Source organism: Ptychodera flava, chromosome 13 (assembly GCF_041260155.1).
Source record: "Ptychodera flava strain L36383 chromosome 13, AS_Pfla_20210202, whole genome shotgun sequence".
Classification (NCBI taxonomy): Eukaryota; Metazoa; Hemichordata; class Enteropneusta; family Ptychoderidae; genus Ptychodera; species Ptychodera flava.
The window spans coordinates 34114068-34140540 of NC_091940.1; the positions used below are offsets into that span (position 1 = coordinate 34114068).

Here is a 26473-nt window from a genome sequence, read left to right on the forward strand (position 1 = left end):
AACTGGGTCGCCTAATCAAAGACCGTGTTTCATTTCCTTTTCAGGAGCGACTTTGCTGTCGATACGAATTATAAGAAGAAATGAAGAAACTATATAACTTCCGAAATATACAGAAAATGTTTCCCCAAATTAATTTTTTTTTTATTCACACAATAACCAATAAACGTGTTGGATCACAGAATAAGAACAACTATATAGTGATTGTAGCAGTTCTATTAAGATAGTAGACGCCTCGAAATTAGAAGACTTGAACTTTTGCTGAAATATTCCGCATCGACACTTTAAACTATTCGATTTTAAAATTAAGAATAAAAAGTAGGGGTTACCGAGCAAAAGTTTTTACTAGAGAAACAAATGATACTTGATATTCACCGGCACTTGAAATACAAAATAGCTACAATGTCCATGTTAACGCAAAGGGGACATATTTTTTTTAAACCTACCGTTTACTTCATGAATTTCAAACGTGCCCCTACAAATGGTAGGTTATAACAGTAATGTTAACGTTTGAAAGTCCGAATATCTATCCCCAAAGGTGCATTCTGCTTTAAACATGGCTGTCGCTCATTATCAGAGTAAGCTACGGATTCACGACGCTTCAAAGACTAAATACAAGTAGCTCAAAGATTTCTCCGCTGAATTAGTATTGACCAATTGACGTATTCAGCTCTTAATATTTTCAATGTGCCCTGAACGAGTTTCCAACATAGATGGCAATATTGTCAAAAAAATGCCAATAAAGGCAAAACATTTTCTATTTCTTTTTTTGAAATCACAAACAGACATTGCAAAGTCTTTACAATATAGTGCAGGTACCATTTTCTTATCTATCTTGTTGTGGATGTAAATTTCAAATGCAGCGCTTTCATTTTTTTAATTTGAAAAGTTTTCATGCAGGAACAATTTTTTCACATATGTCTGGAAAATAAAAATAATAGAACAATTATACATGAATGATGCTCTCGGCATATTTGATTTAAAATCATAAATCGCGGACCTTATGTACCTTTTGTGTAGGTTCTCTTCAATTAAGTTGTTATGCATGGTGTAGATGCTTTATTCTAACTCTCTTTAGGTGTTTTATTAAGGAACATTACTTCAATACCCTGTTCTATTAGTTCCAATAATACTCAATATTAAGGTGTGTATTGTGGAAGTTGAGATTATGTAAAATACGAATTACGAGTTAAGGGTTGGTATTTAAAATCCTGAACTATTGTTCTGACCAGTTAAGGGTTGGCATTTGATTCAAAAACTGTTTGTCTGATAAGTTGAGGGTTGGCATTCGAAATCCCTGAACTGTTGCAGTTAAGGGTTAGCATTTGAAAGCCCTGCACTGTTTGTCTGACCACTTTAGGGCTGGCGTTTGAAACCCTGAACTATTGGTCTGACCAGTTAAGGGTTGGCATTTTATTCAAAAACTGTTTGTCTGACTACATGAGGGTTGACATTTCAAATCCTTTAAATGTAAGTCTGACCAATTGAGGATCGTTATTTGAAATCCCTTAACACTGGGTCTGACCAGTTAAGGGCTGGCATTTGATTCAATAACTGTTTGTCTGACCAATTTAGGGTTGACATTTGAAATCCCTGAACTGTTGGTCTGACCAGTTGAAGGTCGGCTTTTGAAAGTTCTGCACCGTTTGTCTGACCACTTTAGAGTTGGCGTTTGAAATTCCTCTCACCTTAAAGGGTTGGTGTTTGAAATCCCTGAGCTGTTGGTCTGACCAGTTAAAGGGCGCGAAGCTATGGCGGCGTTCAGTGTGTAAGTGGACACCAAACAGGCAACACAAGGGTACACGCTCCAGAAAATGCCTCTTTTTCGTTTTTTCCTGTCCCAAAAACGCGGACAGACTGCCAAGCGGTCAGAGCGAAGCTGCTGCCGATCGAACATAGTGGTTTATTCAAATTATAACGTGACTGGAAGACGATTCGGGAATTCGAGCGTTGTTGGTGGGGAATCTATGACCGTTGGCGATTTGAACCGACTGTCAATCGAACGCTCGTATAAACTCTGATTGCAAGGTTAGCAAAGGAACCAAAAGGTTGAGATCAGTTTGTGTAATTACTGTGTTATAGAAATCAAACATCGTACTGGCCAAGTGTTTGAATGGGAGGAGAACTCCACTTATGCGAGAACCTGGGATTGAAAATTGCGGCTTAAAGGGTTGGCATTTTGAATTTCTGAACTGTTGGTCTGACCAGTTGAGGGTTGGCATTTGAAATCCCTTACTGTTTGTCTGGCCAGTTAAGGGTTGGCATTTTAAAGCCCTGAACTGTTTGTCTTTTGGCATTTGAATATAACCCAGTGATGTATCGTTGGGTTTTATTCATTTCAGCCACTGTAATTATAACTTCAAGAGTGCAGTGCAGGTAAGATAAATATGGGAAAATATTTCTAGAACCATGTTCAGGGCTTATAGAGCGACCAAGCAAAGATACTGACATTCTCTATCAGTGCTGCCAAAATTTAATTTCACTATGGATTTATTTGCATAAAACGTAAATTAGACATGTCGGTTGGTAAAATAAATGCCATTTCAAGTTTTATCAAGTCAGAAATTTTTTTTCTTGTCAATAGACATTTGGCGGAAATGCAGCTATTGTTGCCACTGGCTCGTGCTTTCAAATTGGTCTTTTCCCTCACTAGGCCAGCGTAATGAACGGTATAGTGTGAAAATATACTTGTCCATAGTTGTGGCTTCATAGGTAACTTATGTTCATCATGGCCAACTCATTACTCAATCGAATGGCTAAACAAAAGTTCAATGTGTTATATGAACGTGATACATAATGTAAATTATCCAGACGAACAACATAAATGGGATTGCGCTATGCATATGACATACCGTCAACATTCAACAGTGTTATTCAATGTACATACCGTCAACATTAAAATCAACGTTGCAATAATTAGTAAGCAAAAACTTCGAGTATTCAGGTAAATAATCCTCCGCACAGAGGTTCCAATAACGTGACCGTTTTGCAAATGTCAGCGATAAAATGGGCTCTTGGGTTGATAACTACTTGATAGTTAAGCTTACCATTGTTCCGTTCATCCTCGTAGACCTTTCGCGCTAATGTGAAGCTGTCGATATAATGTAGGAGTAATTGAGCTATCAAGAGTAAATAATGTCACGTTGTACGTTCCATTTCCAAATACCAAGTATTATATTCAGCCAATCTATAAGTTCCTTGAAAACGTTTTATGCTGTCAATAGTAACAAAAAAAAGAATATACTATTCAATGGAAGTACAATTTCATAATGCTGAAGAAGTACAGGTATTCTTAATTGAATAGCAGTGTTTAAAATAAACAGAATAACACAACACGTAACAATAGGTGAAAGGAAAAGACCAACTTTGGTTTGCAACCATTCTTCGTACCCTTGACCTTAAGGTCAACTACCAAATATTAAAAGCACGTTCATATTAACCCTTTCACCACCATGGTTTGTCCCAATCCGTTGTTTTCTATGGTAAAGTTGGACCTGTATACAGGGAACTGGGAGTGAAAGGGTTAATATACCGGAGGAGATTATGGTGAAAACATTCATACATTGAATGTAATGATATAATCTGGACAAGCCTGGTTGTCATAAAACATGTCAGGGTTCTTCGCTTTGTCTGCAACAGAGCTGTAGCGGTCCCCTGCGTTGGACTTGTCTTTGAATGGAGGGGCAATCAGATCTTTCGAGCCTTGCGCATATTCGCCAACCAGAACACTGACCTCAAATATCCATTTATTGCCATTACCGTCTGCCGGCGAGTATTTATCTTGTATCGAGTATGTGGAATTTACGGCAAAGTATGTACCCCTTCCGAATTACGTACCACCTAAGATACAAAATGTAAATATTACAATTTCAAGCCGCATTGTCGTTCTGTGATGTGTTTACATTTTAATATGACGCCAATATGTAATAAGATCCTCCAATAATGGTGTGATCGCACAACATTGGAAAAACGCGGATCGTTCAAGGTGAGACCCTACGATCCGGAAATTGTTCGATCATGTTCCATTCACACATCTGAAGGTGTATCATCTGCTTTGGTGTATTGTCGTTTTGATTTGTACTTTTCTAGGGAGATCACACGAAGCAAGGTTACGCGTTCGTACCGTCTAGGTGAGATTCCAAAAATGCCATTTCCGAACGTTCAATCTTCGGAGCTTACAACTCATTGAGCCATTGAAATGCAATTTCGGATGATCCTTGGGTAAAAGATAATATGTAACAAAATAAAAGATTGTAAATCTGGTTCCGCAAACTACTGAATAAGCGTTCTTTGTCAGATGAAGTAATTTTGCATCTAAAGGAGCAGGACATCTGCTTCTTTCATGTCACCGAGTAACCGAACGTTTTGTTTTAACAGCCAATTCTCAATATGACGGGTGATTACCGTAACAGATCAATACAGATGTTGCATCATTAATATCGAATTTATAGAAATGCAGCTTCGCTGCTCCGATATGAATTCCTGTTCTTAACATTAAAATGAATTCCAATAAATATTTCCGGTTGATTACTGGTACCTACACAGCTGTTAAGACAAAGTTTGGCTGTTGTATCCTGTATTTGCTTGACGATACCGAGAAAAAATGATGTGTGTAAAAGTACGTTTTCAGGATTTATAGAACTGGTCTACAAATTTGTCAATACATTAGAGACATGATAAACCTTACTGAGGACTCTCCATGGGTACAAATCGTAATGAAGCATAGTATATCTCAAGTACTGTGCAACGGATCAGTGTCATTTTGCAATGCAAATAGGTGGGGACTTCATGGCGTCTATGACAATATGACTTCAGCACATTGATTTGACGCGACGGCGGATATAAGACAATGTTAACTAAATCGTTGTGTTAAGCGAATTAATATAAAAAAGAATGTGATGATCGTAAATTCTTACACTGGTATGCAGATAAGAATGGACAGTGAAATTGATCTAGATGATGTCACTCTTGTGTAATTGGTTTGTAAAGTTGTTCCAAAACTTGCCTCAGAAGTTGCACTGAGTTGTTATAACTGCGGTGAAAATCAAAGAGCTTTTATGGACCCATAATAAACACACCAGGGAGTACACTTTGAAGTGCACTTCACATACACAGACTCATATTACATTCCTTATATACTGCTGCTTTGAGTTACATTGTATCACAGCCAAGTCAGAGTCTAGTTGTCATTAGACTCTTGTTGCCTTTGCATTGTATGAAGTTCTTTGGCAAAAAAATCATGATCTACAAGAAAAGAGGTGTACATACACCAGAAATAATAAGTGAGAAAGTTGTTGAAATGTACGGGGATAGAAAGTCAGGAAATCTTTACCCTACACACACAGACACTAATCAGTGTCTACTTTATTGCTTTATATCAACAATTACAGCAGAAGCCTACTGTGAAACAACACTATCATCCGTCTGTTGTTTGCCGCAACTCAACTAAAGTTACCGATCCTGTAGTAAATTTCGAAACAACTTTACAAACCAATTACACAAGTGTGACAACATTTAGATCAATTTCACTGTCCATTCTTATCTGCATACGACAGTAAAGTTTCTGGCATGTACATCCAAGGCCCTGGTAGTTGATTTAGTGGTCAGAAAAGAGTAACATTGCTATGGAAAGAAAAATATATTTATTTAAGTAAACGTACATGTGTATGACCCGAACGCAATACTGGTTCCACTACAAACAAGATCTGAATGATACACTTCATGCTCTTAAATCGCTTTTTAACGACCTTTTAGGTCAAATAACAGAATCATGTAACACGGTCTATTTGTATTATCCACCACTGTAGGTCGTTTGACTGCACGAGACAATTCCCTCCAAAGGCAGCGAAACTGATCTCGTAAAATATTGTACATTAAAGGACTATATCTGTTCAGTTCGTGTTCGATGGTTACCGAAGACTATTTACCCCATCTCCTATTTCCGGGTCGCAGACTCCAGCCACTGTCAAAATAAGTTTCTTGCAGGGAACACTGCCCGGATCGGTGGCAGCTATATCACAACTCTTCACGGTTTTATCTGCTTACATGGATTTGTGAAAACAAAAAAAAATCAAAATGGGGTCAAACATTATCGTGTCATCGAGACTCATCTACCAAAATACAATTTTATTTAAAAGATAAATAAACCATGAAACAAATATTGAAGTGTCACAAGAAACTACACAACCATGTGATATCAAACTGCGCAATGATTGGTTTGATGCTATAGATCTAGTTTCAAAAGAAGTTCTCATACTTTTCATGACTTCGATAATTTTTTTCAATTTTTGCTAACTCACATCTTCAATTATTTTGCCATCCTTGCCAATCATGATTTAGCCGCAGCACTTCCAAGGCTAAGGTCGTCGCTACAGCTCAGTTCGTATGCCTGCAATTCAAACAAGTTATCAGAATAATATATGTAACTATTATAATTCATTCTTTCTTTCAATTGGATGCACAAAGACAATGACGAAAATTTCAATAGGGTGTTGCCGTGGGTCCAAAAACTTGTCGGATGCAAGAGAAGTCTGACTTCAAGCTAAACAACTGGGTACATAAACAATGCATTTTCCCTAATACATACAAACACAAAGATGCAACTCTAAAATTGAAATCAAGATATTTGAAAAAGTAGCAAAGCATTCTGTTTTTACGTAACCAGTTTACAAATGGTAAATTATATCTTTAGGATTTTCATAAACTTTCGTCAGCTATATTACTTACTAAAGCGTAATTATAACCCCTTCCTTTATGGTATTGTACTTGCAGACACAACGCTGCCAGCAGCGCTGACCTTTGCTCGACCAGAATGAATTGATAGACTTTTCAATGTGCCCTGTCGTCACACAATAAAAGGAAAAATCAATATTGGCGGAAACGTTGATGTAACTAATGTTGACGAAAAGACATTGACGCGCGTGTCAAGGATCTCACAATTAAGTGTTTGATACAAAGATATGACTGTTCCATTGATCGATTTGTAGATGGATCGATGGATCGATGGATCGATAAACAGATAGATTTGTTGAATGATTGCTTGATTAAATTGATCTAAGTATATATCACTTCGATTTATTCATTGGTCGCCAGAAAAAAAGTTTTGTGGAAAAAAATTAGCCATTATTGACATTTATTTGGGCTTATCACGTAAAAATGTGATAAACAAAACTTATTTTGAATGTGACGGACGGTTCACGACCTTCTTCTTCTGTAACTCCTTCGTGAGAAAACCAATGTTGCATCCTTAAGAACATGAGCGGTTCCCTCATCCATGTCTACTGTCAAATGTATGAACTCTTCGGTGATAAACTCCTTGACAAGTTTTGCCTCTCCTCTGTCCACCGCCAGAATGATGACTTCTTCATCCTGCACATCCTCAGCAGTATTGATGTCCTTCCTCCTCAGGTAACTTGAGATATATTCCTGACCTCGACCGCTACTGATGATTGCCAACCTTTGCTGGTGAATACCGACATGAGTGGTGTTACTTGACTTAACACGGCCACCAATTCCAGCCGTCCTTTGTCTACTTCACTTTTATATCCTCTCAATCTTATTTCACAGTTCTCTGGGTCACTCTCAATATCAAGAGAAGGGAACATTTTGCTGATGTCATCCGCATATCTGCCAAAAAGTTTCATTTTACCTAAGGTCGGGAAAGTATTTTTTGCGCTGGTTTTGGTGGCTTCAAGTTCGACTTTGCCTTATTTCAGCTCTTTTACTTGCTGACTCATCTTTGACTTTGCCGTGTATACGCAGCTGGCAAGCCCAGTAACTGTGATGTGACAATCAGATGAATTGAACTTCACCTCCAGCGCAGATGGGTGGTCCTTGAGGAGACTGTCTTGAATGTCAAGACAGGCGTTTCTCACAGTTACCCAAAACTTCTCGTCTACTTGGATGTCTGTCGTGTCATAGCCTTGAAGGAAATCATCTACTGCTTGCTCACTCTTGTTCTTCCAAATGTTAAAACTCTTTAAGTTTTGAAAAGTTTTTTGGGATTGAATCTTACACTGTGAACTTCCTGCTTTCCACTGCGGTTCACTGTCGACGAGTCTTGCAGCACAGATGAAGCGTGTGTGATGATCTTTATTGTTAAAGATGAGGGTCATTATATCTTTGTCAACATGCATTATGAATTCACGATCAGGTTAGGCTACTTTTGGAGGAGGTTCCTCGGGCATGGGGGTATAGATGTGAGCGCGGGGCGTCAGCGGGGTCCAGTGAAGAGGGGAACTTAGTGACGACTTTTTCTCGAAGTAGCTGGGTCATCTGGTACCATTGATATGAAAGAATCTGAACGAAGTGGCTCAGGTGGCGCTGTATCCATGTCAGCATGTGCGTGTGCGGCAAGCCAGGTCTCACCTCGGTCAAAAAAACTTACAGGGAACTATCGCTAAGGTTTTCAGCAGCATATAAGGTTGTACCGAATACATGATGTTCACGATCAAGGACAGAGTCTATCACTAAAGAATGAAAATGAAAGTATAACAAAGACACTTCATGAAGACGAGACTGCAATTTCGATAACTCGAACGAACCAAAGCTAAACTTGACCAAAACCTCTATACGACAAAGCACCTTAAATTGACATTAACCAAACTTGCAATTGACTTTGACCTTTGGCAAATATGGGTGACTTGCACCAAGCAATATTGCTCGAAATAGACCTACTATTTGTTGGGTTTGGCTTCTGCCCTACTGTGATTTTCCCTCTGACCCACTTTACCTGCCAATACGACCAAGCAAATGCAGGGGAATACAGCATACATTAACCACTTGTGGAGTGTCACCTGAATCTCTCCCTCGGAATCCGAACGTGTCTATCATTTAAGGTAGTACGAGCCTTGAAAGTGAAAGACTTAAACTTTTGCTTTGAGTCTTTAACTATCCTCTTTCAAAATCAAGAATACAAATGGGGGTCACCGTGCAAATTTTGGAACTAGATATACAAATTACCCTAGATTTACCAAAGATATCTGAAATTTAAAAAGGGCCGCCACCCCGTGTTACTCTATGGAAAAAAATGTAATTTTCAATTTTTGAAAAACTAAGACGCTAAAATGTTTTGTTACACGAAGAGCTTTAAATGAGCCCCAACGAGTGGTAGATCAGAAAAGAATTGTAAATGTTTTCAGTCCGAATATCTGTCCCATGGCGCATTCTACCTTAAAGATGTGCATTATTGCGCAAGAAAATTGTTGTCGCATTGCTACAGGGGACGTTTAATCAATCGTATTCGATTCTGCTGATGTAAGACTGCTGTCATAATGGTAACGTTATCTTCTATGCGGGAAAACCTGGCGATCAGCTACTAGCCGCAGTTTCACAATAAATTTCTGGAGTCTAAAAATGCGCTTTAATGCTAGGCCACAAACCTCGACGAATTAGTTTGACTTACTTTGCCACTTTACCATCGTGAGTAATTATCGAGTCTAAACTGATAGTGTGGTGCTATTCACCTGAAACAAAGATTGTAGACAAATGGCTTGGGCGAAGCGGACGCTTTTTCGTGAGAAATGCAAAGCAGGTTCACAATACAAACTGTAGCTGAGGATTCGACTATGCTAGTGGTGAATTAACAAACGTCGGGAATCGGACGAAAAAATCAAGACTATGCAAGACTACCAGTACTTTATCTTCTGTTTACACAAGTCATTTAATTCGCACGATTCGGACATGAGAGGCAGAAGATTTGTAAAAGGGGCAGACACATTGTGAAAGGGAGACTGGTGGCTGACACTTTAAGCATTCCTATGCTTTCTCACAGCCTTTCAACAGCTACGCCAACTTAGATTATGCCAGTTCCCTCAGTTGAACCATGGAGGCAGCATACAGACTATCTCAACGGTTGAGCCAAGTGCAGCTCTGCTCCGAGTGAGTCGGTGAAGTCGGCGAGGTTTTGTTTAAGCGATAAGGCACACCCAGCGACGGTATACCACGAGATTTTGACCAGTTCACGACATACATGCACGAGCGATAGCGAGTGCGTATTTGAAGTGAACTGGTCAAAATCGAGTGATATACCATCGCTGGGTGTGATTTATTGCTTTTATATCATAACAGTATATTAAATTCTGGCATGGAACATCAAAAAACTGATTTTTGCTCAAGCTGAGAGCCCGTGCATATGCCAGCTGTGGTATATACTGTATATATCTGTATTTTTTATTTATTTATTTATTTATTTATTTATTTATTTATTTATTTATTTATTTATTTATTTATTTTTGCTGGAACTGTAATTGGGCGCAAGCTCGTTGTTCCTAGTCAAATAAAATAAAAATAAAATAAAATATATCGCCAATATACCACGGTTCTTTTCGCGTCTCGACCAGTCAGATCACTGTATTTGCGCAATCAATATATACTGGTATGATATAAAAGGCGTTAGCCCTGCTGGCTCAGTGAGCCTCACTCGGAAAACCGTTGAGGGCGCATCATGAGCCGTAGAAATCGGTGCTGCGGAGCGAACGAGGTGGCTGTAAGAGAGTCTGAGTTTAAATGGGGGCGCTGCGCCCAACATAGCGCATTTTGCTCAAAAATCACTTTTTTGCAAATATTCATTCCATTTAATTAATTTGTTTACCCAAGATTAGAATATTGGTTTGAGTTCTTCCTTTTAGCTTCTCAAGCAGTCGTAAGTTGCGTGATAAAGAAGTGTTAATTTATGCAAATATATGCAATTAACCCGATTTCCTGGTTTCTTTCTGTTCCCAATTTCAAAATTTCCAAAGAATTTAACTCTACTCTGGCTGGGTCAAATTCTCTGAATGTTTCACATTATGTTCTTTAAATGCTATATAACAAAACGACTATTTTGTTTGGCAATAAAGTTCTTACATTTGGTATAAGAGGCATTTCATAATGCAAAATAAAATAGTCGATTTTCTTTATGTACTTTTCTTTCCAGTGAAAAATTACATTTCAGAAAATAGTGTCGTTTTTGACTTGAATTCATTTTTATCTTAATACTAAAATTGAGGTTTTCTACCCCTAATATACATTCCCTTCAAACTTTGAGTAAACTACTGCTACCATACTAAACTTTAGATTCTCTTTTTTTTTGAAAATATATAGCATGGGGTTTCCTTGTCATCTTGATGAGAATATTGCTCTGAAAAAACTGTGTTGGCAACATTCAGCTCCACCTTAATTGTATAGAATTAGACCACCGTTCTATCCTTGTAATTGTCTCGTGTTGTGAATAAATGATGTCGCCACAGGAATATTCCCTTACATCTATTTTACCGAAGTTCGAATACTTACCGATGCTGCTTTCAAATGAAACGACCGCAGTTGTATGGTTATGCCCTGCTTTGATACTCTTGACATCGATACCTTCAAATAAACTCTCAATGAAATAAAGGAGCGCATCTCGAGTAGAGCCGGATGGTATTCCCTAATGGTGAATTGTCAACCAAATAGAAACGTCAAAGCGAAAGCCGAGTTTAATTCAGAAAAATAAAAGTTACTACAGAAATTATTACATTTCGTCGTCTAGACAACGAATTGTAATCGTCGTCTTGACACTGATGAAAGTTTACTTGAAATTGTGAAAACTATCCGTAACTTTCAACTTGACAGAGACTGAAAATCGCCATAAAAATAACTTTCACGGTAGGGCTCGCATACATTATATATCAGTTGTTGGTTTATGTGCCCTAGTACTTTGTCAATATGCTCTTGATCTGATACCTTTACTCTGGGTATTAATGTACAATTGATGCGATGTGTATGAGACCTGTTTTGAAGAAGTATTTGTATGACTGTTGCAAGTCCCGGACAAGCTTGAAGTCTGTTATTTTTTGAATTTGAAGAGAGCTTTTCAACGTCTAAGCCGTCCGACGGGCGAATGGTCCATGTGTTTGTTGCTGTTTTGAGAGTTTTAACGAATAGGGCTTCAAATACAATGGCACACAAACACATGAAATTTGGGAACGTGACAAAGACGGTGATACAAAGGTCACAAGTGTGCCAAAGGTTTGTTGTGCTAGCTCGCTAATTAATATCTTTGCAGAGTCGAAGTTTTAAAGTCGTCGTCATTTAGAGACATTAGCGGTTTTACTAAATTAAGAAATCAAATTAGTTATAGTGTTCGGCATCTTTAATGATGTGGAGTTGTCAGTAAAACGGTACTTCTCAGTCTCAGTCACAGACAAATGGATATGTTTCCTGGCATCACAGTCCTCAAGGTCTGGGCTGGTATACACATTCAATGGCTAACGGCCACTGACCTTCCTGTAACCTTTGGAGTTGTTTGCAGGGCATTGTCGCCGTCGCTAAATGCATAGTGCATTGATATCATAGTGATCAGAGTTCCTCTTTCAGTTTTTTTTTTCAAGACACACACACAGACATACACTAACATGCAAACCTAAAATCAAAAGAGTGACTATCTTTTCAATGAGAGTGAGACTTTGCCGATTACTTATTCACGATCACCCTGTACACCTGCACATCTTTTCCTGGTTCATTACACTTGAGTGGCAATGTTGCAACGTCGATTACTTGGTGCCTCCCAAGGACCTCAGGTATCACTTGACCATAAATTAAAGTAGATTATATTACGCTTGAGTTTGTCGGAGAACCTCGCTAAAAATCGACTCAATATTGAGAAGGAGCTTAGGCTGAGGTCGAAATCGTATTGAAATTTACATAGACAATTTATAGCTACTGTTTTACAAATAGCGCACAGGAGAATAATAAGACTGTGACTGACTTTCACGGAATAAGTAAGTAATGAATGAATATAAAAACAACACTCTACCGCCAACAAAATGCTTATGAGAGGCAATCAGTATAGAATGACATTATATAATGTAGCTTACTTTCAGTTTCATATGGTTAAGGGACTGGACAGAAATTCCAGGGGGCGGCATTTTATGGATAGGATTGCAAGTTTTTACTCAGGCAATGTTGAAGAGTCGTGAAATTTCAATGCACTTGGGGAGGGTCAACGTTTTTTGCAATTGCAATTTACAAGTATACCGAGAGCTGTACATTCCATAACTGTTTTAGATGTACCTAGAAAACCTCTAGCTATAGAGTGTAAGGTCGTACGCAAGAAATAAATCCACGTCTAGCCGAAATAAACAGAGTGTCATCGAGCATCCGTTGCACAATCCACTGTGGATCTTCTGTCCTGGATTATTGTGTTATATATATATAATACATATATATATATATATATATATATATATATAATATATATATATATATATATATATATATATATATATTATATATATATATATATTTACAAGAGTAGGGTTATTGAAATTGCATACGTGTGAAAGAACTTTAATTGAATCGCAATACATGAGCCCGTTTATGGGGCAAACTTTCGACGATTTTCTCCTCACACTAACATTATCTATATAATTTTGATGATTGATTTAAGTGTACTTTACTGTGAGTAGGACGTTGGAGGTGCGTGTTTGTACAAGAAATTTGATTTGGGATTTCATCGAAAATGTTCATTAACTATACATGGAAAACTATTAACATTTTATCAAATGCATAGCTAGCTATATCTGTAAAATTATAATGATTAAATGTAACTAAGTATAGAACAGGATGGTTACAAGTGTATGTGTGTTCCTGAAATTTCATTTTCAAATTTCACTGAAAATGTTGATTCACTTTACATAGCAGTCTATGAGAAAACTATGACTATTTTTAAAATACAAATGCTGAAACATCTTTGCATTGTTTGAAAATTAATATTTCTAAATTTGATTAGTAAAGGATGATCGTATGTCCTGGTATGAAAATAGACATGATGTTTGAATTTCACTTAAAAATGTCAATGCACATGACACAGTAGTCTAGCGGTAAACTTATATCATTTTTTCCTTGCAATACGTGCTATAGCTGTGCATTTTATAAGTATAGTTTACTGTTGAGCCTGATAAATTGTGACAATAATATTGCTCTCTATATAACTAGAAGCCCAAAAGTATTCATTGAAAGGTCAAATGGGAAATTAATATAATATATATATTATTGATATTTACGCATTGCCAATTCAGGAGGGTCATTTTTTTTCCGCGCAAACAGTTTTGAAGGGTCAAATAAATAACTTTTCAAGCAAAATTCTGACGAACTCCGCACCCCCCCCCCCGGGAAGTTTCTGCCCGGTCCCTTAATGGGAACAACGTCTTTGTCTTCAAGGCCCTCACCTGTAGGGTCTCCAAATGCGATTACATATTTGCTTCCAATGTGCTTTATGTCGGAAATAGCCCCCCGGGGTACTTCCATTACTTGCCAATATGTATACGTGCCGCCCAATGGGGTGGGTATTTCAGCAACTTGGTCTAAAATGGGGGTATCAATTCACAGTAAACCAGGGTCTAAAATGGAGTCGATTTTTGAGTGCCACACAAGAACAAATTCCAACTGTCAGTTCCCGTCTTCCCAGCAGGGTTTTGAGCTGCACTCAATAAGCATCGATATCTTTTTGTGTGGCAGGGGAACCATTAAAGAGACCCCCTGGCTTTAGCCAAAGTAAATATAGACTTTGTTTTAAAACACTCTCATTAATTGGTCAGAACTCTCTCTATTAATGTATATGGAAGAATTTTGCCCAATAGGAAATATCGAAACAAAGTGACTCTACTACTACTATCATAACAGGTCGACCATGGGAAAACTAGCAGCGCCTTATGGACGAACGGTGAGGCTTCTTGTAGTTTGGAATTTTAAAAATCACCTGTCAGATTGTAACTGCAGATAACTGATAATTTCAGAAGCTTATGGAAGACGGTCACGACATGCGACATGCGGGTTTTCTTAACTGCGATCTGCGGTTTTGGTTTAGTGTTAAGGTTAGGGGTTAGGGTAGGGGTAGGGGTAGGGTAGGGTTACCTGCGTCTTTAAACTGTGATCTGCGACCTAACCCTAACCCTAACCCTAACCCTAACCTAACCCTAACCCCTAACCCTACCTCTAACCCTAACCCAAACCCTAACCCCTAACCCTAACCACTAACCCTAACACTATAACCCTAACTGCAGATCGCAGTTAAAAAAACTCGCATGTCGCACGTCGTGACCGGTCTTCCATAGAAGCTGGACAAAACTTTGGTGAGGGTGAAAGATAGTTTCTTTCACTCAAATTTTTCGGAAATCATGGCTTTGCCAGCAAAAACATAGCTGTAAATGCAGTATAGGCTCTGCCGGTAACTCGGTCATGCAAATGCTTGCTTTTTACCCGATTACGTTTTTGCAAATTTTGACACATGACTTTTGACCTGGGTCAGAGGTCATGAGGTCTAAAGTGGGGTCCTAAAATAACGAGATTCAGGAGATTTTAGGTCTAAAACGGGCCCCGGGTTTTTTACGTGCAGCCGCACACCCCTACCACTTCTCAGAGCAGTACCCCCCCCCCCCGGGAATAGCCCCTCCGCCAGAACGTTTCTTGTTTTCAAAGTAGTTGAGAAGGGTTTTTCGGCCGTCAGATTTGATACACCGACAACTTGAATCGATGGATCGTCAGAGCTTGCGTACGCCATTTGTAGTGACGCCGTGTAAGCCTAGCCTGTATTTGAACTGCAACACCTACTTAGGGGAGAACCATTTGATTTCTGGGGGGGTATGGAGGATTTGAGAAAAAAAAAATTGTCGCCAGGTGAGATAGAAGAAAAAAAAATTGATCCTGTCATGGCCTGAGAAAAAAAAATTGTCATAACAGACAAAAGTGAAAAAAAAATTGTCACAATGCCCAGAAATTAGCAAAATTTGAAAACCCTATTCTCATGTATTCTTTGCCGGCGCGCCGCCATAGGCGGCGCAAATGTTTTTTACCACAAGTAATTCTTGTTTTTTTCCCAGCACTTATGATATAAGCATGCACTACATTGGTCTACTTTACACCTCAGTACACTCAATGTTTTCCTTCCCTTTTCTGACCCAAGAAATCATATTTCAGGATTTCTGTTGCAATATCTCAATGGCGTAGGCACTATCTAAAGGGGACTTTTTGACTTCTGTAAATTGTGAAAATTTTAAAACACAAGACAGGAGTCAATAAACTAGTGTTAAAATCAATATATTATTCTCTCAATATAAATATATTAGGAAGATGTACAAGTTGACAATGAAAAATTGAGGAACAACAAATATAATGAAATACAAGGGAGGGGGTCACTAAAAAATAGAAAACTCCAGGGGGCGTTACTCAAAATGTGGAGAGGAAGAAGGGGGCGGGGTTACTCAATTTTTTTGGCGAAATAAAGTGAAACACATCTCAGATTACACCATTGCACACATCCATTTCTCAAAATTTTCAATGCGAGAGGAGGGCACCCCTCTCGTGCTCTCCCCCCTTGGGTCTTCTAACAGTTTTACTGGTAAAAGACAAATTTAAAATACCTGTCGGATTGCACTACACACTGCACCGTGGCGCACATCAATTTCTCAAAATTTTCACAGGATCTAGGACAAAACTGAATTGTTGTGAATTCATCCTTTATTATCACAGAAACATGTTTTCATTTACCTCAGTTCAATGGCCATTTTGACAGTTAAACATACCATATTCATGTTTTTCATTAGAAGCTGGCAGCTGGAGAAATGACACAAGAAGGTCACAGATTTTCCGTTCCTGTATATTTATTTATCTTCAGTCTCTGGCAAACAGAACTGTTTTTCACAAATTGTATTGTCATTGTTTGGTTGTTGAATATTGTGACACAAACACTGATCATGCAAAAAACGTAAAAAATATTGCAGTGTTCAATGTCATTTTCAAACAGTTTTACAGAGTGCAAAATAACCTGAAAGTCCTCTCAGATTGCACCATTAAACACATCAATTTCCCAAAATTTCCAATACGAGAGGGGGAAACCCCCTCTCGTGCTCTCCCCCTTGGGGTGTTCTAACAGTTTCACTTAGTAAAAAAATTAAAAAGCACCTCTCAGATTCACCAGACTGCACCATTGCACACATCAATATCTTAAAAATTTCCATGCAAGATAGGAAAAGCCCCTGTGACACTTTCCCCCTAAGCCTCTCGCGTGTTCTCCCCTGTACTTTCAAATTCTGCCCGGTCAGATATCCTAGTGAAAACTCTGTCATTCGAAATTTCTGAGTTTCAGGCCGTAAATAATGACGGCTCGCTTATATACAACGCATCACAAACTTGATGACAAAGAAAAAAAAATTTGCATTGCTACTCCATTTGAAAAAAAAACCAGATATGAACTGAATATGCTCACGTGTTTTACAACAGGTTCATTAATAGCAGTACGCTTCACAGAACAATAAGATATATGTTATCACTAAATGAAGCAGGTTTTTTTCAACATCGCACAGTACTCTCAGATTTTAATCACTAATTACAAAACTTTGTTTAATATGCAAATGAGCTGTTAATTAACTTGACACTGCTCAATGCTTCATGGGACAATTAGATATCCATCAGATCAACATTTGTAGCACGTTTTATTTAATTTAATGCAGTAATTTTAGAGTAATGTCACTAATTACAAAGTTCATTAAATATGCATATAATCCCTATATTAACTTGACACTGTTCAATAATTCATAGCACAATTAAATATTTATCAAATCAATATCTGTAGCACGTTTCACACAAAATTTGGTGCCGTATACGTAATTTCAGAGTTATATACCTAATTACAAAGTTTATTAAATATGCAAATGAACCCTTAATTAACTTAATTTACACTACTAAATGCTTTACAACACAGTTAGATATCTGTCAGATCATTATATGCAGCAGTTTTCACCACATTTGATGCGGTTATTTCGGGGTTATATGACTACTTATAAAACTTCATGAAATATGCAAATGAGCTAATTATTAACTTGACACTGTTCAATGCTTCTCAGTACAATTCGATATTATCAGATCAACATCTGTAGCAAGTTTCATCAAATTTAACGCTGTAATTTTGGAGTAATATCACTAATTACAAAGTTCATTAAATATGCAAATAAACCCTTAATTAACTTCACACAAGTAATACACCACAATTAGATATCTGTCGGATCAGTATCTGCAGCAGATTTCATAACATTTGGTGCAGTTATTTATGAGTTATACCACTAATTACAAAACTTCATAAAATATGCAAATGACCTATTCGTTAACTTGACACTGCCAAATGCTTCTCAATACAATTAGATATTTATCAAAACAATTTCTGTACCCAATTTCAAAGACTTGGGTGCCGTAATTTCAGAGTTATATACCTAATTACAAAATTCATTAAATATGCAAATGAACCCTTAATTAATTTCACACTACTGAATGCTTTACACTACAGTTAGATATCAGTCGGATCAGCATCTGTAGCAGATTTCATCACATTTGGTGAAGTTATATCGAAGTTATATGACTAATTACAAAACTTCATAAAATATGCAAATGACCTATTTATTAACTTGACACTGTCCAATGCTTCTAAGTATAATGAGATATATATCAGATCAATATTTGTTGCAAGTATCATCAAGTTTGGTGCAGGAATTTCAGAGTTATCTCATTAATAACAAAAGTTCATTAAATATGCAAATGAGAAGGCAATTGACATGACACTCACAGTATCATCATAATGTTCTGAGATTGTCATCTGTGAAAAGTTTCATGAAATTTTGTGCAGTAATTCTTGATATATGTCTACACTGTCATTACCGTCTCCATAGGGAAACCATTGTACGGAAAAAAAAAAACGATATTGCATAACTTCATTAATATGCAAGCCACACTAACCAAAATCTAATCAGTTCTTGCAAGTAGCATATGGTATCTGTGTACCAAATCTGATTTGAATCCGTTCAGGCGTTTTTGAGTTATCGTGTAAACAGACAGACAGACAGACAGACAGACAGACAGACACACACTAACACACACACACACACACACGGACAGACAGACAGACATTGCTATGACAATAGCCCACGTGTTTACACACGTGAGCTAAAAATTGATGCAGCTCTGACAGTAGAAAAAAAATTGCTGTCACTGTGACAGGAAAAAAAAATTTGCTCCAATACCCATTCCCTCCATACCCCCCCCCCCAAAAAAAAATCAAATGGTTCTCCCCTTAATATCAGAGCGTGAGTGTACTTCCGTCACACTTTGGGATCGAAAAGCAGGGCACTGAGCAACCATGATTGTTTGATCAAGCCTTGTCTGGCCATTGTGAAACCAGAATGAAAAGGGTGAAGAAATTTACTCTGAACATCAAAATGAGTCATTTCTACGAAATCATAGAATAGGGGAATTCCCGTTTTCCAATGGACCAATGGGCGTCGTTCACTCAAAACGACGGTTGGTTGACAAGGTCGCCATTTTGAAGATTCGAGGCTGCGCCTGACAATTTAAGAAGAACGAGAAAGGTGATATAATTTGCATTTTTACCACTACATAGTGCAATAACACTTATGTTATTCTATTTGTACATGTGCAGAGTACAAGCTGATATGAATTCGAAATGAGCGTGGCGTACAGTCCATCCATATACCACCGACAGTAGCGTCTGAATACTCACACATTGCCGACAAACATACACGTCCCTTTCTTTATACTGAGAATTACAAATCATGTCAAAAGTCAAATGCACTCGCAAGTTGAATAGATATCAGGTCATCGCCATACTTACATTTTTAAATGTTACTCCATTGATTTTCTCTTGTTTACAAAGAACGGTCATACCTCCAAACAGACAGAAGACAACTAAGTACTGGCTATTCTCCATACATTGTTGCCACTCAGGTTCGTTATGTGGAAATCTGCCAGGGGTCATGACCCAGATGACGGATTTCTTTCACATTGCCTGTTTGTTCGCCTTGAAGAAATATTTTGCTGTTGTAATTCACGAAGCGTTTATATCACTACAGAAATTTAAGGTTCACTTTTTCTAAAGGATAAATCTTGGTATATCAACACTAGGTGAAACAAGTTTACAAGTAGGCCCTAATCGCAGTCTTATAGATAGAAGCTTGAACTTTTTTACCAAAGGCTAATTTGTTTCTCGTCCTTGCGTGTGTGTATACCAACCGTGTCAATGTTTTTTGACAATCCCATGTATGATAAATATCAACAGACCTCGAATGCCTACAGGAAATGTCTTCCAGAGAAAATATAGTATGGGTAAAATGCCGTTCTGAACCTTGTCCTCATTAGCGTACGACTGACACAGGGTTAGCTTTGATATCGCAGCAGTGTTGTGGCGAGGTCGACCCGCCAAATGCGTTAGTAAACTTCACCTTTTTTCGTAAAACAGCTCGAAAATGACCTTAAGGTCTTAAGCCAAGCCGAAAATGTCAGAAAATATTCATTTAACTATTATCAACATTTGGTGAAATTTTCATGACCGTGTGACCATGGACATGTATTTGCGGCAGTGTTGAATGTTTGCATGTAATTTAACATTAGGCTATAGCTGTTTTCGTATATCTCGAGGGTCTATGAGTATACGAACACACGTTACGCTATGTACACTCCACGCTGTTTACCGCGACCAAACCACTTGTTGTACACACGGGCGTTACACGATTAATCTTTCATTCTATTCAAAGTTTACTCCTATAATCAGGTCACTTATGTTATGTATAATAAAAGCATTTAATTAATGTCACATTATGACTATCAAGATTTAAAAAAAACTAAAATTTTCACTAATTATAAAATGTGCCAGTCAAGTTCGAGCACGCACGGTAATGCAGCAGGGACGGCCGCAGCTGTTAACCGGCTATCATTCTAGCCGCATCAATATCCCAGTACTCGTGTTTGGGATACAGGGTAGCTGTATGTATCCACGGAGATTTTGTGCGGTCAATGTTATTTCCCACAGTTTTTGTATGCTTGCTAGCTACTAGAATGCGAAAACAGGGAAAAATCACTCATAAACGAAACAGCACTGCTAGTCAGAACGACGGGTGTCTACTACTAAGTGTACGGCCGCATATACAGTGATAGACGTTGCCCTTCTGTCACCATAGTGGTTTTTTTTCATTTGCGCTGTCCACGACTTTACCGAGAAGCCAGACAGGCAGATTGTGTTGGCCAGTGAGGTAACACAAGCTTGCAGTCTGGCTTCCTCGTCACAATCATTGAAAACATAAATAGAACTGAAAAAATCTGCCAAGTTAGCCGGTGAGGACCGAGAAAGAGCTGAAATAGTCTACGTGTACACTCACGCTGTACGCTGGTCGCCATGTTTAAACGTCGCTGCATAGTCTACTTCAACGAGACGTGTTTCAAAGTCTGAGATTTTTTCAGATCGTAATGGACCTACTCAAGATATGTACCCTCCTTACTTCTCATGGAAATTTGACTTTGGCTATGCTTTTGCGACAGTGGCTAGTGAACGGCATTTTCGATCGCTCGAAAACCATGAAAATAAGGCAACGAATTGAGAAAACCCCACAGAAAATTATCGGCGATCACTAACCAAGAGTACAATTCAGCCGCTAACTTAGACTTGGTTCAAGTCGGTGAATTTTTAAAAAATAAAATTATTTATAATAGTTTCTCTTGTGTCTCTCCTGTTTCGTATAAACCTATTCGGAATTTGGTAGCCCAGGCTAGGTTTTCCCAGCGATTGAATACGTTACCTTTGAGTCTGCGCAGTACAGTGAGTTAGTTTCTGCCGGATTTGTCTGTGATTCCGGGTGAAACTCCCCTGTATAGAGTTCACCTCACTCCTTGCGTCCACTCACGCGCGCGGTTTTCTCGAGGGTCTATGGTTTCACATGAAAGCAGAATACAAATCATTGCGTTCACTCCACTCAAACATTCACAAATCACAGACTTGAACCAGTCTACCGCTAACTGGAAATAGGACGGATGCTAAACGAAGGCTGTGATATCTGTGGATAAAATTCTGGCGAAAAATGCCATAACCGTCACTCACTGACTAGAGGGCGCTGTTCGAATTTGAAATAAATTCTTAATTATGCATGCAAATGAAGTACCCTCCTTTCAGACTGTTACTCTTAAGGGTAAAATTTGACAGAAACACTTCCTTATTGCCGACTTCTTGAAAATACCAGGAATGTTCAAAACCGTACGAAAGAAGAATATTTTTGACAGATGTTGCCCAATTGCGTCTACCAAAGTTGTCTAAATTATAGAACATATTGTAAGCTTGTCAAGGTAGTCTGGTGGGTGGCATTTCTACTAGTTTGAGCCAGGACGATATATATCTGCGTAAGGTGGTAGCAAAAATTGGTACACGCCCACATTCTCCAATGACAGCCTCACTACAAGTACTTGATCGATGATACATAAAGCAAATGTCTGCACCACTTTCTTTGTACCTTTAAATATTGGAAGCCCCATATTTCTGCTCAATAACTTAGAATTGGTAAAATCATAGAATCAAATACTTTAAAATGGGATTTGTATGAAAAATTACCATTTTACTGCTTGTCGCAATTAGGCTATACATAGCTTTAAAGTGAAGACAGCTTTGGACCATGTTTCTTGATGAAATACTAACCCCAAATAGTTATAATATGTTACCAATTCTATAATAGTGCTCCCAAAATACCATTTTTCTCCTTTTGCTCTTCTCCCAGCTTTGCGGAATATCATAATTTTGTTCTTATCTAGATTCACTTCCATTTTCCACCATTCACAAATTTTTTTCAATAATACGTTTATAAGAAATTGTAGATGTCCAATTGAATCTGCAAATATCACAATGTCGTCTGAATATAACAGAGCAAATAAGTCAAAATATCCTTTGTTAATTGAATGCCCATACGATTGGATGTGAAAAACATACAATTCAGTTCTTCGATGAAAAAGGAAATAAAGGATTTAAAATACAACCTTGCCGTACACCTGTAGGGCAGTTGATGTAATATTTTTTGCCCTTATACATGGTTTAACATTCCCATAAATAGAGTACAGAACACGATACATTTTCCCATCAATACCAAGTGATTTTATTTTGCACAGTAAAGTGAATGATCCACCTTGTCGAAAGCCTTTGAGAAATCGACGAACAAAGCATAAAATTTACACCGACTGTAGCTTAGATATTTTGGATCATAGCGTTAAATATGGAAATCTTATCAAAAGTACTATGCCCTTTACGGAAACCAGCTTGACATTCTGAAATTACATTATTGGCTCTGACCATTTTGTTAGACGATTGTTTAAAACAGTGGTGAAAATTTTGCCTTAGGAATTTAAAAGAGAAATCCCTCTGTAGTTGTTCACATCACTTCTCAAACCCTTTTTAAAAAGTGGTATTATGATGGGCTGGTCCATTCCGTTGGAAATGTACCCGAATCAAAAATATAATTAAAATCTCAACCAAGAGTGGGAGTATTATACGTCCTGAGTATTTATAAGATTCGTTTGGGATCCCATCCGGGCCCGGAGATTTCCCTTCTTTCAGGTTGTTTGGGCTGTGCAATATTTCCGGTTCTGTAATTGGAGAATTAATGAGTGTACTGTGATCATTGACGGGGGATTTTTCCCCTACGTGCCTATCAGTATTAGCAAGGAAAACACGAATCTCCTCATCTATTGAGCTCGCATCATGGCTTTTCGAAGCACAATCACAGGACCTATTAAATAAGTTACGAAAATAGTTATACCAGTCTTGAATATCTATTTCGTTACTAACACTTTCACTCTTATGGACAATTCTTTTAAGAACTGAGCAAAAGTCGTTAGGCCCTTTGGACGATGCTTCTTCAACTTGGCTGTAATACTTGTTCGATAATTTAGCTTACTTTCTCTACAGGTATTTCAAAGTCTTCTTGATCTGTTTATATTCCTGTAACGCCACATCTGTACCAAAATTTCTAAAACATTTGAGTTTCTCATACATACAACGTTTTAACTCCACGCACCGTTGCCCATACCTTGGAGGTTGGCTACCTCTTTGATTGTAACCCCGGTTTTTACATTGTCGTCAGATCCCGCTAGTTTCAAGGCATCATTTAATTTGGAGATGGCAAGACTGACATTCGGCAATGCATCCTTTGCCTCAGAGATCAATGCCTGGGGAGCTCTTGACAGCAAATTCTGAAGGAATGAATCTGTACAGCTGTCTGTCCAGTGGAAATGCGCAGCGCTTTCAGTTTTAGCGGTATGCGAAGTTGGATTCTTATGCAAATTAGTAGAAAACGAAACCAGTTTGCAGGCGAGTGGAAAGTGGTCCGATTCAGCTCTGGGAATGACATTGAAATACGCATGTGCTTGAATAACTCAGATGACAAAATAACTGTAATCAATATACTGCAACCGTTAGCAGTTACACATGTAATGCTACCAGCTGTGTCATTGAACAGTCTACCATATGTATATCAAAGCATTTACATAACTGCAAAAGAGCGCTACCAGCTGCATTGACCTCATCATCTTTCGAATTCCTATCCATTTTAAAATCATCTGTAATGTATTGCAAGTTATCAAAGGGCAGATAGCACGTAGAATCATCAGCAATGTAGTCATCTTGTGTTCCTGTACGCGCATATAGAATCTCCACCCAACATAAATAGTGATTCTGGATACAAATTACGAAAATTGATTAATAACGACTCTAAGGCATCAAATTTATCTAACAAACTGTCGGGTCTGAAATTGCAGCATCCAAGGATCACACTACAATGGTGTTTGAAAAGAGATTTGTCAAGTTGAACGAAAATAAAATTTTCAAGGTCACTAGGCAATTTGGGTATACATACATCAACAACATACCCAGATTGCTAGTGACCTAGGCAATTTTTAACCTTCGTAACAATTTCATTTCTAATATAAACAGCAACACCACCATTTGGGCGTCCTTATCTCTGCGAAATTTCTCATTTCAGTTGTTGTATGGAGTCTTGAATATCGCCGAGACATTTCTGTTTCTCTTCCAGTGAGTTTAGTTTATCCCTGTTCTGGTCTGCAAACTCTTTGAGTTCATGCATTTCGTCTCTCCATATTTTTCATTCTAGTTTGCACACAGTCTAGTTTTAACATTTATGGCTTGAGTGTCACGGATCAACAATTCAGTTTTTCCAAAATGCCTGCCACGCTTCTTTCGTGCCGCCTCCCGTGTCTCTGAGCGCAGCTTTGGTGGGCCTGGATTCCTTTCAACATTCCCGCCTAGCACAAGTAAACTCAATAGGCATTGTCTTACTGTAAGCATAGACTCTCGAGAAAGAGTCTATGCTGTAGTAACACCTTGCAGTTGAACAATGGAATTCGCAAGGTGGCCATCTTTGGTAATTTTCGTTGGCGGGCTGGGTCTCCACCGGCAAATATCCCAATTTTTGCCCTGCATTGCTCAATATCAACACTCATCTTCAGAGTACTTGTTTACAAGCCTAAGCTAAGCTAAAGCGCCAAGTTGAAAAATTACCTCAACATAAGTGTAGAAGGCCCATAACACAGACGTTCTTTGCGGAGCCCACTTGCGAGCGTGTTCTCTCGGTAACGTAGTCATGTGGTCCACGACATTGTTTGAAACAACCAAAATAGTACAAAAATGTCGTATCGACTGAAAAAGGTGACGATGTCGACGATAGTATCCCATGATGTTTAATGTGTTTTGACATGCGACATGTACATTGACATTGTCCCAAACCGAGTAAAGTTGTTATAAAATATGGTATAGCTTTAAAACTTAGACGATACTAGACTATACAGTCGATTGTGTATAGGATGTAGTCTTATCTGAAAATTTGGACCATTCTAGACGATTTAATCGATACTATCTATTTACTATGGTAGATTATATATTCGATATCGAGCATATTTGCCATGTCGCCCTTTCCTCCTATGCATTTAAAATCTACCAAAATTTGGAATTTGTAAAATAAAATAGTAAGATTGTGCTTTTGACTATGCATTATAGAAACGTTGTTCAGAACAGCTACAAATGAATGAACCAAACATTATCAACATCTGACACAGATAAATTGCATGCACTGTAATAGAATTTTGGAAATATATGTCGCATGCAAGACATAGTAGAGATTAATAACTGGCATGTGTAATGGGACAGATTTCTAGATTCTGAAGTATTTGACAGTGCAACAGTATGCATTGCCCACTAAACTGAAATCTTACATTGATTAGTTCAGACCAACATTTCCAAAACTGATGATAAATATGGCGTTAAAGGTTGTTTTCAATTAGGAATCCAGCAGAAATCGTATAAGACATTTCATAAGGATCCACTATGCCCCTAATTGTGTATCGTTTAAATTAGCGCAAATTTTCCAATGAAAATCTTTTAGGATGACAGCGAAGTTACTTAGGCCGTGAGGTTGCTTGTGAGGGCTTTCATTTTGAGTAAGACTTTACCACAAGGTTTATTTTGATATAGGAAATAGCAAAATCAAGGAAACGCCATACGATAACTTAAATCACAAAGTCATTTGTTTCGTAACGTAGAATGCCATTTTTAAGCAAAAGGTAAATATTTTAACAAATTTGCCGATCCAATTTACGTCGTGTGACCATGCTCCGTACAATACGTGTGAAATGA

The 26473-nt window shown here is 38.0% G+C and overlaps 1 protein-coding gene across 2 annotated transcripts in view; it reads left to right on the forward strand.

The window, feature by feature from the left end:
• Positions 1 to 26473, forward strand: part of LOC139148237 (probable E3 ubiquitin-protein ligase DTX3) — an 84900-nt gene that overhangs the window by 34456 nt on the left and 23971 nt on the right. The window lies entirely within an intron of this gene.